The 16,903-nt window shown below is 40.7% G+C and overlaps 1 protein-coding gene across 50 annotated transcripts in view; it reads left to right on the forward strand.

Moving 5' to 3' along the window:
* Nucleotides 1-8,405, forward strand: part of EPB41 (erythrocyte membrane protein band 4.1) — a 105,385-nt gene extending 96,980 nt beyond the window's left edge. For all 50 annotated transcript variants that reach the window (XM_087939766.1, XM_087939768.1, XM_087939781.1 and 47 more), the window contains one exon: nt 3,764-8,405. The gene's annotated coding sequence lies outside the window, so the exon portion shown is untranslated. The remainder of the gene's footprint in view (nt 1-3,763) is intronic.
* Nucleotides 8,406-16,903: the final 8,498 nt, after the last annotated feature.

Genomic DNA, 16,903 nt, shown 5'->3' on the forward strand with positions numbered 1-16,903 from the left:
GAGTATTCCAAACATTGACCACTCTGTTGCTGTCGTATTTCAAGTTTGGTCAAGTTTGGTTCAGTTAACCTTGAGTTTGTATCTATTGTGTGCTCTTGTATTGTTAAGATTGAAGCTGAAGTATTCATTTGCAGATAGGTTTGTATGATTTTATATACTATATTTAGATTGGACTGGAGGTGGCGTAGTTGTAGGTTTTCTAGGTCTAGAGTTTCAAGTCTGGTGGCATAAGGTCTTCTGCAATGAGTAGAGGAGTGGAGAACTCTTCTTGTGAAATATTTCTGGACTTTTTCAATTAATATCAGATACATGATATGGGTTCCAGACTGATGAGCTGTATTCAAGTATAAGTCTAGCAAAAGTTTTGTATGCTCTAGTTAGTAGTGTGATATTACCAGAGAAGAAGCTACGTAGGATTAGATTAACAACTCCAAATGCCTTTTTGGCTATGTAGTTACAGTGGGCTCTAGCACTTAGATCAGTGGTTCCCAAAGTGGGCGGTACTGCCCCCTGGGGGGCGGTGGGATGCCTTAGGGGGGTGCTAAGAGGCAAGGGGGCTGGCAGGGGGGCGCTAAGAGGTGGCAGGGGGCGTTCGAGGCCCTGCAGGGTCACCCCATTGAATGTTGCACTGCTCCGGAGCCGGCTCCTCGAATGCGGCAGCTCTGATGCATCACATTGTAATGGGCTCCAGGAGGAGGAGGAGGGGATGGAGTAAAGTGCACTAAATTTGAGTGTGCTGCACAGGTGCTGCAAGAGCAGCGAACAGTCATGGAGCCGGCTGTGGAGGCTGCGCACGAGAGGAGAAGGAGAGGAGAGGTGGGGAAGGAAGCCTCTGCCACGGCTTGTGTTCATTTCTCAGCCAACCTGGATTTCCAAAAACTCGCCAAGAAGAAAGAAAAGAAGCTTCTCACACTCTCGGAAAGTCCTGCGTGCTCCACTCGGGGCTCTTCGCTATCCCTTTTTTCTTCCTTCCTTTTGGAAATTCGGGCTAGCTGAGGAACGAGCGGAAACCGTGGTGGAGGTTTCTCTCCTCCCCCTCCTCCTCCTCTCATTCTTCAGCCAGCCCAGATTTTCAAAAGGAAGAAGGAAAAGGGGACAGCGAAGAGTCCCAAGGAGAGCACGCAGGGCTTTCCGAGAGAGTGAGAAGAGACACAGGCAGGGAGCGAGAGAGAGCGAGGAACACAGAGAGAGAGATACAAAGGGAGGGAGAGAGATTTGGTTCAATTCAGCTCTGTCTGCTCCCCTCTCTCTGTCTTTGCCCAGTTTTGTAAGGATTCAGCAGTGATCTGAGGCAGCAACCTCATAGCTCTGTGAGGTAACAGCCTGACTGTAACTCCCTTTGGAATGCAAGGTTTATTTTTGTATCTTTCCAGAAACAGAAAGAACGTGGCCAAATTTCCTTACAGTTATTCCCTGGGTGTGGGAGTTGGGAAGTGGGGTGGGGAGAGGGGGAGAAGGAGGGAGGAAGAGGCATAGAGAGAGAGAAAGAGAGAGCGTTAGAGGAGAGAAAGAGAAGGAGAAGGAGAGAGAAAGAAAGAGATGAGAAGAAGGAAAGGCAGGAGAGGGAGAGAGAGGGAGAAAGATAGAGATGGGAGAGGGAGGGAGGAGAGAGAGAGCGAGCAACCTGTTCCCCCTAGAAAACACAGAAAACCACAAAACCTGGGGGGGGTCATGTGACTCAGTGGGAGTGCCATTGAGTTGCCACGCCCACCCACGTCTTGGGGCTCCCAGTGTTTTGTTTTCTGTGGGAAACAGGTCCAAATGGCTCTTTGAGTGTTTAAGGTTGCAGACCCCTGACCTAGGGGGAGGCAGAGGAAGGGGGGCTTTGACCACATGCCCAATATCCAGGATCCTGCTCAGCCAAGCCCGCCCCTCTTTGTAGTTGCTATGCCTGACAGCAAGTTCACAGGGTGCCCCTACTGCCAGGGATCAGCCTCCCAAGCTGCCCCCCGGCACTCAATTCGTAGAAGGCAGGGCTGTTTCTTCCTTCCTGGAGCAGGGCAGGGTTGAGGAAGCCCAGGGCAGGCAGCTATGGGTGATCTGTTCAAAATAACAAAAGGGCATTCACAGTCACTTGCGTTGTTCAGTCCTGCAGTAGACGTCTCAATCACAATATTTTGAAACTTACCTGAAACTTCTGATAAAGCTAAGAATAAATTAATTATTCATGTTCTTCCCAGTGCAGTTGGAGATAATGCACAACTTGGGCATGAAACCTCAGCACACCATTTAATTTGAGAAATTGTCTGTGTGTTTCTTCTTATGGATTATTTATGCTACAGATTCATTTCACCTGACATGCTGTTTGATGGTGATTTAGTTGTACATAAGGACCAAAATAGTATGGGGTTGTTGTTGTTTTTTTCTCTCCTGTTTCCTTTTGATCAATGCTAATGTTTCTCAACAAGGCACCACTTTATGAATGAGCTATCTCACCAGCATTTAAAGGCCGAGAGCTGTACAGGTAGTGAAGAATCGTTTCATGCATGAGTGAACAAGAACTGAGCCCTTGTGCTAGGAAGCATCCTTAACTCCATGTATTGACAGAACATCGTGTTCTGATTTAAACCTTTAGATTTTAGAACTATGTTATCCATGGAAGAATAATCCTATGGTCAATTTAGGGAACCTGGGGCGGGGGGGTTTGGGGGGGGAGTTTTCTGGATTTTGAGTATGCATTGCAACAGACCAGAGTGCCATTTCTGAGCAAACATATCTAGACAGGTATCATCTGTTTATGTATCCTTGGAGGCTACCTTCAGGCATGTGGATTTTATGTACTTATTTAATTTTTTTTATCCTATTGTTCTGCAGTTATGTCCCATTATCAGACAAAAGTAAGAAAAAAGATCAAAAATAATCATATAATAAAAAGCTGGTTTTTAAAGTTAAAACATCATCTAAAATACAAACTTAATCACAGTAATTTTACCTTGAAACACTTGTGCACATAATATAATAAGAAAAGCAAAGATGAGTGGTCATTATTGATACTTTTTTCTCAAATGTAACATGGCTATGTTCTCACTTCAACATTCATATTCTCATCCTCATAATTAGACACATTTCAGCAAATTTTATGTGTTTAGTAACATTTATTTCACATAGCAATAACACTTAGTTATGACACTTAGACTTATATACTGCTCAAGAAAGCTTTACAGTGCATTCTGAACGGTTTACAGAGTCAGCATATTGCCCCCAACAATCTGGGTCCTCATTTTACCTCATTTCAGAAGGATGAAGGATGAGTCAACCTTGAGCAGGTCAGAATTGAACTCCTGGCAGTGGGCAGTATTCTATCCACTGCACCATCATGGCTCATGGATTTAGCTTTTCATAGAAAATGTCTTTCCTACTATGCCACAGCTTTCTCATGTTCATTCAGCAATCACACTAAGAAGGACACTGTCAATTGTGCTGCCCAGAATATGGAATGGTCTTTCTATTGTTGAAGACTTGCTTATTTGTACTGGCCTTTTTTTGATGGCTTATATTGCCAGCTAAGCCTTATCATTAATAATTGAACCAGGCATACTTGTTATTAGTTCAGGATTTTTGTTTGTGTATTGTGTGCTTTTGCATTTTTCTATGTTGCTATACAAAAGCTTAGACTTTCTAGAAGATGAATATTAATCAATTATTGAAAATATTATATAATTGATGCATTCTGTCCCATTTGCAGAGTATCAGGAGTTCACAAACATTTTTGTAAGATACTGAATGTGTGTCCATTTTCATTAAGGAATTTGTATCTTCCTAGGTGTTGCCTGCTTCATTCTTTGAAGGCCACCCAAGATATACCAGCAGAACTACAAAGGAACTTTCGAACACCATGACCTCAAACTTGCCAGATTTATTCTCAATCACAGAGTCTATCATTTATTGTTAGGAAGTTATGCTTTTTGATGTTTACTTGGGATTATCTTTAATACTATATGTCCCTTTTCATTGTTTTTAATATTGTGACCGACAATTTGCCATATTTTACATGTGCTGTTGTGCTTTTTTAAAAAAAAACATCATTTTTTTTTTCATTTTCTTTTCCTATGTCATTTTCTGAATCTGTATTAAGATGTCAAAAAGAGTACACGGGGCTTATCAAAAATGTTGCCTTTAAGTGTGATGATATTCACCTTTCTGTTCCTCAAGTAGCTTGCATTCTCTCCTACCTTTTGAATAGGTTACTGTGTGACATATCAGTGACTTAGAAGTAGCCACCCTTGTCAGAAAAATCACTGTGTGCAAAACTTTAATTTGATGAGTTGATCTATAAAATGTCCAGAGTATCTTAACCACAGCGTACGTTACCTGTGCATTTCCTTCGCTTTTGTGGATATGTCTGTCTTTAGATGCTTGAACATATCCGGAGGTTGTGGTGTTTATATAAGTAATTCAGTAGTTACCTAGGTTCAGGGACAATGGAAGTTGCTTTTTTATACTGTGAATTGTAAAGCTTTTAAATGAATTGTGGTAAGGCATTCAACTCTCATCCGCTCTTTTCTCCTTCCACCTTTGTTTTGTTTCATAGTCCTTGGTAGATGTTCCTTGTAATCCTATCTGCTGTTTAGCCCCATTAAGCTATGAGTTTAAGAGTAAGAGACCTGAGCACAATTAAGTTAGGCTGCGATTTATCATGGTTTTTTTTTTTTACCCCATAGTCATTTGTAGGTTTCAGTGAGGATTTTGTTTATTTTTTGTTTGTTTTTTGTGCGGGGGGGGGAGGCAAATAAAGATTTAAAATCATTCTTTTTGAACAAAAGCTAAATTTAGAGCTCTGGCAATGTATCTGGATAAGAGGTATAATTCCTATTCAGTTGTTAAAGACAATCTGGCATTCCTTTCATGAGGATGGTATCGGAGGCTATCAGTCAGAGTCTTGTTTCCTCAGTGAAAAATTATTTGGAGAGGGAATATATTAATTTCCATCAGATAATGCTTTTTGCAAGACAGTACTCTGTCGTTTTTTTGGGGGGCAACCCTAACCATAGTGCACTGGTGCTATATCTCTCTCCCTTGTTTCCTTTAGATCATTTAGAATTTCTTATAAAAGAACTTGCTTTCCCTCAGAAACAACGACCCATGAACAAAGGTTGATGCACTTGGTAAATTATGCCCTTAGCATTTTCATTGTTAACATTAGAACGAAAGAGTAGAATTTGGCATTGGTTGCTGTCCTCAGCACCTTAATACTGTACATATTGTCTTCATAGAAAGCTACGGTATGTACCACCTGGGGAATGTGTTCAGAGAAAGAGCAATAAGTAATTTATGAAAGGGGTCAGTGGGAGTTTTTTAAAAGAAAGATAATACTGATTTTACATTACTTTCAAACAAAAGACAGATAGGACTACTCTTTTTAAAAATACTTCACTTTTCTATGTGTATTGCAATCTGCATGTTCAGTGATCGGACTCCAATTTGGAATTCCCATATCTTTCAAAAATAAATAGACCATTATTTAGTTGGGTGGTTCTTTTTTCCTAAAATATGTGAAGGCTCTGTCAAGATACAACAAGAAGCAGCTCTACCTTTTCTTAGAAGAACTGAATTTCAGTAAATAAAAGCTTTCATTTACTATTTGGCATAATGCTACCCTGTCATATTGCATGCTCCGTTCCCCCCTCAAACGTGAGTGCATTTTGATTAAAGAGTCAGTAGGAATATTTTAGGATTTAAAGATAATGGTGTGTGAAACATTTTAAATACAAAACATCCCATTTGAGCTTGAAACCATAATTTTACATTCAAAATGAAGTGTTTGTGACATTTTGGAAGTGTTTTGAGATGGAATGCTATTTGATCAGTTTTGCTTTAATATGCTCTGAATATTACATCATGTTTCCAATGATTGCTGATTGATGCCAGAGGAAAGCCCATCTGGAAACAGATTCCCCCACCTCCCCAGAAAATAAACATAGGATTGAGTTGTAATAGAATTAATGAAAGTAATTGTGAAAGCAGTAGAGTAAGTAAGCTTCCTAACAATATTACACTGAACTAGAATAAACTCTGGGCACTTAATGTATTTATTACAAAACTAGCTATTTATTGTGGAAGACAACTGATTGGTACACTTGGTCTGGTGCAAAATATTAATATTTCTGCTGATTTTATTGCTCTTTTATTCAAAGCAGTTTTGAAAGAATTCTATTATTTATTATGGAATTCTATTATTCATGAAGCTTGTATTCCGTATGATTTCTCAGGACAGGTGTTGCCCTTTCACCAGCTGTAACTGAGCATGATTTTTGTACACTATGGACAGCTAGCCAGTGATGTTCTGCTCTGCTTAGCTAACCTACACTTTCTTGCATGGAATGTGAATCCCTCATTAAAAGACAATTACCTTTACACGATGAGGGGAATGCATTTCAGATTGCACCTCTTCCTGGCCTTTACATCTATTGCTCTCCCATTTTCAGAGTTTTCTACCGCCTTACCTTTGAATTCCATTTTCATTCATGCACCAGGATTAATTTCACTGATTCACCCATTTTTTTGTGTTGTGCAATAGATGAGTCCCATCTTTCCTTTCTCTGATTTTTAGCTTATCTACTAAATGAAATCTGCGATAAGTGTTGCATTAGACTGTAATAAGGAAGTCCAAGGTAAGATGGTATATCTGCACTGTATCGTTATTTGCCTCCTTTTACAGTAATCAGAAGCAAAAAAATGTTCATTTAGCAGTATGTGTAAGTATTTAGGATTATGTTTTCCTAAATACTACTTAGGAATATGTTAGTTTCAAGAAATGCTCAAAATCACAGGACACAAATGAGTGGAAAAGATGAAAAACTATTCTAGAACATAAAAGGGTAAAGATTGCAGCCGGGGAACAAGGCAGCCGTATTCCTGAGAGAAAGAAAAGTAAAGGTCATTCAAATTTTCTTTTTTTCTATGTATTTATTAGCAAGGCAATTTGAACTCAGGAGTTTAATAAAAGTTCTGCTTTCCTACTCATGGCCAGGCATAAGACCCCCACCTTCCTTTGAGTATGCCTGAAGGTAAAAACATGATAAAGAAAGAAAAACTTCATATTTTTGCAGATTAAGCTGATTTACAAGATATACATCGGGGTGTCCAACCTTAGCAACTTTTAGACATGTGGATTTCAATTCCCAGAATTCTAGGTGTTGAAGTCTACAAGTCTTAAAGTTGACATAGTTGGCTACCCCAATGAACCTAAATGATTGTGCTATTTTTATGTTATGTTATACTCTGCTTCTGATTATTGTAACGAAACATTAAAAAATCCCTTAACAATATGCATATACACACCTTCCTTTGACTGGCAGTCTAATTTTGCAACAACTCCTGCCAGCTTTTATTACCTATTGTCCAAAAACTATAAAACTAAACTACACCAGCAAAGGCTGAAAGAGTTTAAGGGTCCTCTTAAACCTCTTAGGAATGTAAATCCTGGGGCTGCTGCAGCATAGTGATTATTTTATTTTCTGAAATTTCTTCCTGCATATAGTGTAAATCCATTTTCTGTTGCGAAGGAGGCTTCTGTTTACTACCTGAGCTTATAGCTTCACACTCCTGCTGGCAGCCTTTGTAACTGAACAAGAGTTGTGAGTTTGTTTCCTCCTGGCTGCTTGTATCCTGCAAGTGAGCAATATTTATTTTGCATAGCCAAGCATGCTGGGGAAATAAAAAGGAGCTAATAAATCCTTTTAAAATGCATTTGCCAAGCTAATTTAACTTTCCATAGCAGACACAATGAAAACAATATAGTTTTGGGATACCAGAAACGTGGCCTGAACTGTCTGCCATTGACAATCGGGATTTTCATGTTTTGAGAAGGAAAAGAATTTGTAGGTTGCTTGTACTCACAATCTCAGAGTTGCCACCATCACCTTAACAGATCACAAAATAAACCAGTTTCTAGCATTCTCGTTTTCTGGGGACCAGCACTGCCATTACTGGAGCAGTAAATAAAATATAGTCTATTTATAATGATGAAATGACTATGCTCCCAGTTATTTCCTTCCCCATTTATGAGATTATCTAGAAACACTCTTAACTGTATAGTAAATGGAAGCTATTTATCTATGAATGTGTGTACAGAAGGAAGAGCAGCAGTATCCAAATTGGTCAAATTAAGAAAGTAAAAAAATAGAAGATTTTCACTTGCCAACGATTAAAGTACAAATTAACTTTGGGGACTTGAGTGGGTGTTGGGGATTCATAAACTGTGATTTTTTTTCCATTTTCATACAAGGGGCAGTTTTTAAAAAATGTATTCTAATTATGGGGGGCGGGGTTGGTTCTCTTTTTTACACATTAAATCACACTATTTCACTGCAGATATGAAGGAGCTTTGTAAATTTTTTTAAGACAACTGTATAGAATAGTTTGTTCTTTTTAATAAAAGTAGGAACAATAAACAATTAGCAAATCTTTATAGTTTATGTAGTTGTTATTTTGGACTTTTGTAGTTAAAGAGAAATTAGATGTAGCATTTAGACATGTGTTCAATCTTGTATTGCATTTTTCAATAAATTTTCAAGTAAAAAAAATATTATGCTCTTGTCACTTATTAAAGCTCTACTTTGCCCAGATTTTCTAAACTGTTGCTTCTGAAATATGCCGACTGAAACTTTAATGCTTCCAACTATTTGGTTCATCATATGCCTCTTCAAATGCCTAGTTTAAATATCTGTTAAACCATGACTTTCCTGTGTACCTTTAAAAACAAGTTGCTGTTACTTTTGCACAACCTTGGTTGAGCTCACACACTGCAGAAAGCCAAACTCATCTTGTATGAACCCAGTTTGGTAAGTCATGTTTTATCATGTTGAGAATATAACCTTTGATGGCAACCTGTGGAAAAAACAATAGTGAGCATTGAAACCTCCAACCAATCTGCCTTGTGACCATGAGAGTCTTGTCATCTTGCTTCAGGTACATCCTCAGCCCTCTCCTCCACGCAAACGCTGCTGTCCTTAATGCCCAGGAAATTCCAGAGTCACAGGAAAAGTCATCCTACATTAAAGAAGGGGAACTGTCATGGCTGTGGGCTCTCTCCTTCGTGCTTAATCGATTCTGAGAATGAGAACCTCCAGGAAAACTTCCGAGGGATTGATTTGATCCTATCAAGATGATGCGCAGTTGTGTGCAGCTCAAGCAATACTTATTTGCACTTATCTCTAGTTGCAAATATCGTTTGCTCTCTAGCATTCTTGTGAATGGAAAGCTGCTTTTTGTATGCAAGTTTTTCCATAACAGGATGCGGAATTGGGGAACAGTCCACAATCCGTGTCTGCTGTTTTGAGCAGTGACTAGGTTGAATGGCCCATTCATGGAATGTGCTGTATCAGCCTTTTTGATGTTCCAGTTTGGTGTCTGCAAGTCAGGGCTCAAACAGGCTAATGTTTTACGCTGCGGCATCAGCAGAGGGAGCCTGTTCCAAATTTTGAAAGTAACCATATGGCTCCCAGATATATCGGAATTACAGTCCCTAGAATTCATCTCTGTATTTTTTTATACCTTTTTGGCATTTACAAAACACTATTTTCAAAAGAGGAATGTTCATTTGGGTTCAAAGGAACGAGCATCAGGAAGAAATGCAAATAGTTATAATGCTAAAAAACTGCTGCACTATAAAATTTAGCAAGTAAGAATTTAAGAGCCAAAATGTTTTAATGTCACTTTTTTTCATTGCCTCAAAGTAAATTTGCTATGGAGAATTCTACTCCCCCCTCCCCTCTACCACCCCATAAGAAATGGAAGCTTCAAGTACTTGATTGAATAGATTCTACAATATTCAATTTCCTGATTCTGTGCAATTTTTAAGTGTTTGGTCCACATCATTGATTTTAAAATTAAAAAATGTTTCTCTTGCAATATATTCCGTCTGGATTGTAATTCCATATCTAGTTGCAGTGATGAAATAAGACTCATCTCTCTCAAGCAGATTAAAAAAAAAACCCCAACTAATTTGCAAAGATTAAATAATAATGGGCCTTACATATACTCACATTTGAGGGAAATATTGTGAAAGTTCGGGGTATGATAGAACAACCTGCCATTAAGCTGTGGCTTGCTTAATAATTGATACCTATAATTGGCTTGGATTCACACATGGTGAATCCCTAGCTATTATAGTTCATAGTTCTCATAATGTGAGTCCACACAATATAGCACCAAGGTAATTTCACTGAGGTAACGTACAATGGAATAAGCCAGCCATTGTGTCAATATCCTTCCAGTATATTTTGGATTTTAGTTTAGGACTAGAGTTGAATGAGAGCCAGGTTGGTGTAGGGTTAAAGAAAACATCTGGCTAGAAAGCAGGAGACTGTAGGCACAAAGCCAACTGGGTAGTCTTAGGCCAATCGTTTTCTCTCAGTCCTAAGAAGGAGGCAATGAAACCACTTCGGGAAAACCTATCCCAACAAAATTTCAGAGACTTGTCCAGGCAATCTTTGAGAATTGGACATCGGTGGATGGAAGGGGGGAAAAAAGGACTTGTATAGTTAAATGCTGGCTGGGGAATTCAGGGAATTGAAGTCCACATATCTTGCGGAGTTTAAGAAACGCTACCCTAGAAACTTAACTCAAAAGACTTCCTTCGATAGTACCTACGGGATATATACCCAGTTATCATATAATAGACCATATTACATTTTATAATGCAATCAAAGTAACCATTCCTTGTTTTGATAGTCTGGAAATGCCCTAAGATAGAAGCCTCCAAACTTGGCAACTTTAAGACTTGTGGACTTCAACTCCCAGAATTCTCCAGCCAGCTATGCTGGCTGGAGAATTCTGGGAGTTGAAGTCCACAAGTCTTAAAGTTGCCAAGTTTGGAGACACCTGCCCTAAGAGAATGGTTCCTTTTATAAAACGGGAATCATAACTTGAGGATCTAATTGGCGGAAGGCAGAAAAGAGCTAACGGGAGTGGTGGTGGTGGAGATAAATTCTCATCTGCTTCAATAATACAGCCATCCCTAGCCCTCCATATGATTCAAGAGCATAAAAATAGCACCTCTGGATCTTGCCATGACTCCCCTGAGTCCAGATGTTTGTTTCTCACAGGAGCTAGCCAGGTATCTCCAGCGTGTTTACCATCTTTGATCATCAGTATTCTGCTTCAAATTGGTATTTGGGCAAAAGCTGCCACCCGTGTGGAAACCTGTATTCACTCACAGCTCTCAATAGACCTATATCCCTATGAATTTATCTAGTCTACTTACAAAGCCAAGTCAATGACCATCCTCATTTCTCATGTATCAACTATAGCTTGCATGAAGAAGCATCTTCTTTGGACTACCTTTTTATGTTTTCAAACCAGGGAAGGATCGTCTGATCGTTTCCCACTCTTTATATACAGTATTATACAATATGTATTCTATATATTTCTGCTCCAATGTGCATCACTTTACACTTCCTTCAGTGGAACCACATTTATCAAACAAATCGCATCAATTTGTTTGATAAAAGTCTAATGTTTTAAAGAGGATTTTATGGAGCTCTTCACAGTTGCCATTGGATCTCACTACAATCCATGAATTTGGCCATCTTACTACTTATCCTTAAACTAGGATCTAGTATGACCAAGTTAAAAAGCACCAGTCCTAATACACAACCTTGTGAGATTTCCTCCCTTGAAAGGGTTATCCTTTTATTCTTAGTTTTCTTTTTCTGCAATTTAGCAATTCCTAAAAAGCAACTTATCCCAAACTTGAACTACAATTCCCATACTTCTTCACCAGCATGGCCAGTGTCCATGGTAGGAATAAGGAATATATAGAAATTATCCAGGGCTTGGATCCAGAAATCCAGCAGAAAAATCATTTTTTGCGGTGTCCTTAAACTGATATCTAGACAGACTGCAATAGCAGAATTCATTTTCTCCTATGTGGTATATGTTGGCCACCATTCTAAATCAATTCATACATTTAATTTCCACCACCCACCCACCCCCAAAACGGATGTTGCAGGATCTATACCTGGCAGAATTATGTGCCTTATATGAAAAGCAGTGTCATGCCCTAAGGGCAGTGCTTCTTAAACTTGGCAGCTTTCAGATGTGTCACCTTTAATGTCCAGAATTCCCCAGCCAGCAAGGAATCCACACATCTGAAAGCTGCCAAGGTTCAGAAATGCTGCCCTAGGGCACGGCCACAAAATTCAAGGTAGCCTAATTGAAAACCTGATTGCCTTTTATATGTATTGCACATTTTAAAAAGGTAAGGCTTGGATCACACTGTTTTGGACACCATTTCAATATTTCGTTTGTATCCTGTAGACAACCCCCCACACACAGAGTGAGTGAGTGGGTGTTGCACAATAATATACTGCATTTGAAATACACCTGTTAGATTTTACTCAGTCATATTGCAGGGCAGGTGGGTAATTTACCTTCAAGGATCTCATGCAAACCCTTCAAATTCAACTGACTAATAGGGGTGACATGACTGCGGTGTTCTGATATCTCAGAGGTTGCAACAAAGAAGAAGGGGTCAAGCTATTCTCCAAAGCACCTGAGGGCAGGACAAGAAGCAAAGGGTGGAAATGAATCAAGGAGAGAAGCAACCTAAAACTACGGAGAAATTTCCTGACAATTAGAACAATTGATCAGTGGAACAACTTGCCTCCGGAAGTTGTGAATGCTCCAACACTGGAAGTTTTTAAGAAGATGTTGGATAACCATTTGTCTGAAGTGGTGTAGGGTTTCCTGCCTAGGCAGGAGGTTGGACTAGAAGACCTCCAAGGTCTCTTCCTTCTATTCTATTCTATTCTATTCTATTCTATTCTATTCTATTCTATTCTATTCTATTCTTGTTCTTGTTCTTGTTTCTGTTCCTGTTCCTGTTCCTGTTCCTGTTCCTATCGCTCTTCTAATCCTATGGTTCACTTAACCAAAGCTTAGCACACGGCACCAACACAACTTGTAAATGAGCAAGAATAACTTGGAGCATTTCGCCACTCAGAAACAATGACACAACCAGAAGATCCTTTTAATACCCTTTTAATACAGAGGGTGAAGCAATTGAGATAGCTGATCTTCCCACCTCTCCAGAATACACAATTGTTGTTGGAGTGAAGTAGGAGGCTTAGCCTGACCTCAACTATTTCAGCCCTTGGCTAACATCCCAGCACATGCTGATGTTTTGACGGCCCCACTTGATTTGACTTCATTACTGATTCTGAATGATGTGGAGCCTGGGAGTTCACTGGCAGTCTCTCCAGTGGGTTAAGCCAGCTAGGGAGCGCCGAGGGTTCCACTGTCTTTTGATGTGGGATGAAAAAGGCTTTGCCTGAAGCAGAACTCATATACTAGCCCTGATATCCCAGCCTTATAATACAGATGCAGGAGTGGATGGAGAAGTTTTATGGGGGGAAAATCACTTTGTTTTGTGGTTGGAAAGGGCATACTCAGGAAGTCCTCATACTTTCCACTCAGGTTTTAAATCAGGAAATTTGGGCATGGCATTGGTGGAGAATGGAAGATGAAGAATTGCAACTCAGGTCTGCAATAGATGTTGCTGTGTGTATTGTTTCTGTTACCTATATCAGCCACTGCATTGCATTACATTACATCGCAAGAGCAATGCATTGTAAGAGCCGTGGTGATGCTGTGGTTAGAATGTAGTTTTGCAGGCTAACTCTGTCCATTGCCAGGAGTTCGATTCTGATCGGCTCAAGGTTGACCCCATCCTTCTGAGGTCGGTAAAATGAGGACTCAGATTGTTGGGGTCAATCGGCTGACTCCGTTAACCGCTTAGAGAGGGCTCTAAAGCACTGTGAAGCGGTATATAAATCTAAGTGCTACTGCTATTGATACTGCAGTGCATCATATCCCCATCAGAGGTGGTATTCAGCAGGTTCTGACAAGTTCTGGAGAACCAGTAGTGGAAATTTTGAGTAATTTGGAGAACCAGCAAATACCACCTCTGGCCCCGCCCCATCTATTCTCTGCCTCCCATTGAGTCCCAGATGATTGGCTGGGTCTTCTTTGGTTGCCCTGCACAGGAGAACGGAGCTGGAAAGCAGGTTAGTGGGGTGGGGAGGGAATGGAGATTTTACAGTATCCTTCCCTTGCTATGCCCACCAAGTCATGCCCACAGAACTGGTACTAAAAATTTTTGTATCCCACCACTGATCCCTATCCCATTCTCCTCTGAATTTTCAAAGAGGTATGAGAGTGCAGAGAAGAGGAACAAAAATGATGAGGGATCTGGAGGCTAAACCACATGATGAATGATTGAGGGAACAAAATATGTCTAATCTAACAGGGCTCAGGGGGTGACGTGTTAGCAGCCTTCTGGTACTTGACAGCTGCTAAGTGCCTGAATTCTGATCACATGATTCTGCGATGGTCATAAGTTTGAGGACCAGTTACAAGTCACCTTTTTTCAGTGCCATTGTAAATTTGGTTGCTAAATAACTCACTGAGGATTAGTTGAAGACTACCTATATTCCAGCAGGAAGAACCTGTGCAAAGTGGGTGGGATTAAACAGAAAAACCCACCTCCTTTCTGTCTGGTCTTCCCTTTTTAACCTCCCTTTCTGACATCTCTCTTTCTCTCTGCACAAATTTTTCCTCCCACTGTGTAGGACGAGGCTGCCGGAAAGGGTTTCTTTTTCCTCCCAAAAGTCTGGTATGAACTTTGGCAAAGGATGTTCACCCATGAATCAAAGGGTACATGTGGTGAGTCGTTTGCTGGGGAAGGGGGCAGCATATAACTTATTTATATAATCGAAGGGAATATATTTAGACTTCTGGCATATTTGCTCCCACGTAATCCTGTGGCCAAGTTTCAGCCTGCAGTATTTTCCCACGAAAGAGCAATGAACAGGGCAGGGCGGGCGAGTGGAAATAGCATCCCGTTCTTTCTTTTGAAATAAGGCTCGAAACAAAAGGGTTAATTTTTTTATACATCCCTGCTGATGGTTAGCTGAGGACATGGCAAAGAATCTGGAAAAACGCAAACTGAACTTAGCGAGAAGCATTCACAATTCAATTCCAGAAGAGAAAAAAAGTAAAATGATGAAAAAATAAGGCATTTTTATTTATTCGCTTAAGCAAGTTTAGATCTATAATAACCCGATTCCTGATATGGCTGATACTACAGCAAGCGCAGCAGCATCTGGAAAGGCCTATAGTCCAAATAATTTAATCTTTCCCCATCTGAAAATGGCTTTAGATGAGATTGGTTAGAAGGACCTCTCAAATTTCCTGAGTCTTTCCATCCTCTTGGAATTTCCTTCTTTCTTTCCTCCCTCCCCTGTCCTCTTTCCCTCCCCCCCTTCTTCCTTCCTTCCTTCCTTCCTTCCTTCCTTCTTCCCTCCCTCTTTCCTTTCTTGTTTTTCATTCCTCCCCCTTCCTCTTTCCCTCCCTTCCTCCCTTCTTCCTTCCTTCTTCCCTCCCCCTTTCCTTCCCTTGTTCTTCATTCCTCCCCCTTCCTCCTTCCGTCCCCTTTCCTTCCTTCCTTCTTCCCCCCTCTCCCCCTTCCTCTTTCTCTCCCTCCCTTCCTTCTTCCCTCCCCCTTTCCTTTCCCTGTTCTTCATTCCTCCCCTTCCTCTTTCTCTCCCTCCCTTCCTTCTTCCCTCCCTCTTTCCTTCCCTTGTTCTTCATTCCTCCCCTTCCTCTTTCCGTCCCCTCCTTTCCTTTCCTTCCTTCATTCTTCCCCTCTCCCCTTCCTCTTTCCCTCCGTCCTCTCCTCCCTCCCTCCCATCCATATAGTTGTGGTGCTAAAGGAAAACAATCACATCCAAATGCTCAACCAAATGGATCACTGGTATGATTTAAATCTCTTTATAAACGATCGTGTGCATCTAAGGCCCGGAACTTCTCCCCTCCCACCTGCTCCCTCAGCCCGGATCTTCAGATGAGGCTCCTTCAATGAAAAAAACAGCTGGCCTCCTTCCTTCCCAGTGCAGAAGTTCATCTGCATTCAACAACTGCACTCAATTCTGGGAAACTGCTGCGGACCGAGGCCTGTTTTTAGCCGTGAAAGTTTTTATTCCTCCCCTCTCCATAAATAACACCGCGGTGATGTTCTTCTGCAAATCTAGCTTTAATATTTATTTGTTAGGTTTATATTATAGTGTTCCTCCAAGGCGGTGGATGCAGCCTTCCCTCCTTCAGTTTCCTGCACGCCAACATTCCTTGGAAGGCAGGAGGAGCAGGAGGAGCTGCTGGCCTAAAAATCACGGTGTGATCCCTGTGTCTGTCATAAATGCGTGCCAGTTGTTAAACGTCTGAATTTTAATCATGTGACTACAGCAGGCATGTCAAACATGATTTCATTGAAGGCCGCATCAGGGTTGTGTTTCACCTTGGGGGGCCGGGGGATGTGGCCAGCTTATCACTTATCGAGGCTCTGTTTTCAGCTGCAACAGCCTCCTGAAGTCCTCTGCCAGTGAAAATGGAGCCCAGCCCTCCCAAGTTCCGTTTTCACTAGCAGAGGGTTGTAGGAGGAGAGTGAGAAGCACAGAGCCGAAGACACAAGCCTGAAGATCGTGAATGAGACTTCATCGAAATGTTGCCTAGATACTGCCAATCTTACGCGGGAGAAAACCCAAATAACCAAAGATCCACATACAAATACCCGCGAGAACTTCAGGATATATATATTATATTATATATATATATATAATCACATAATAATGTTAAAAGTTTACGATCTTGTGGGGCTGCCTTATAGCTGTTCAGGGCCATGGGTTAGACATACCTGCTTTAACAGGTAGATTTTTTGTTTTTGTACCTTCCGCTCAGTCTTGACTTCTAGCAACTACTTGGAAAAAATCCTTGCGATTTTCTTGGTGAGGTTTTCAGAAATAACTTGCCATTGCCTCCTTCCTAGAGCTAAGAAAAAGTGACTGGCCGAAGGTCACCTAGCTGGTTTTGTGCCGAAGACAGGACTAGAACTCACAGTCTTCTG

This window comes from Pseudonaja textilis, chromosome 10, assembly GCF_049901715.1.
Source record: "Pseudonaja textilis isolate UNSWEBS1 chromosome 10, rPseTex1.2, whole genome shotgun sequence".
Lineage (NCBI taxonomy): Eukaryota > Metazoa > Chordata > Lepidosauria > Squamata > Elapidae > Pseudonaja > Pseudonaja textilis.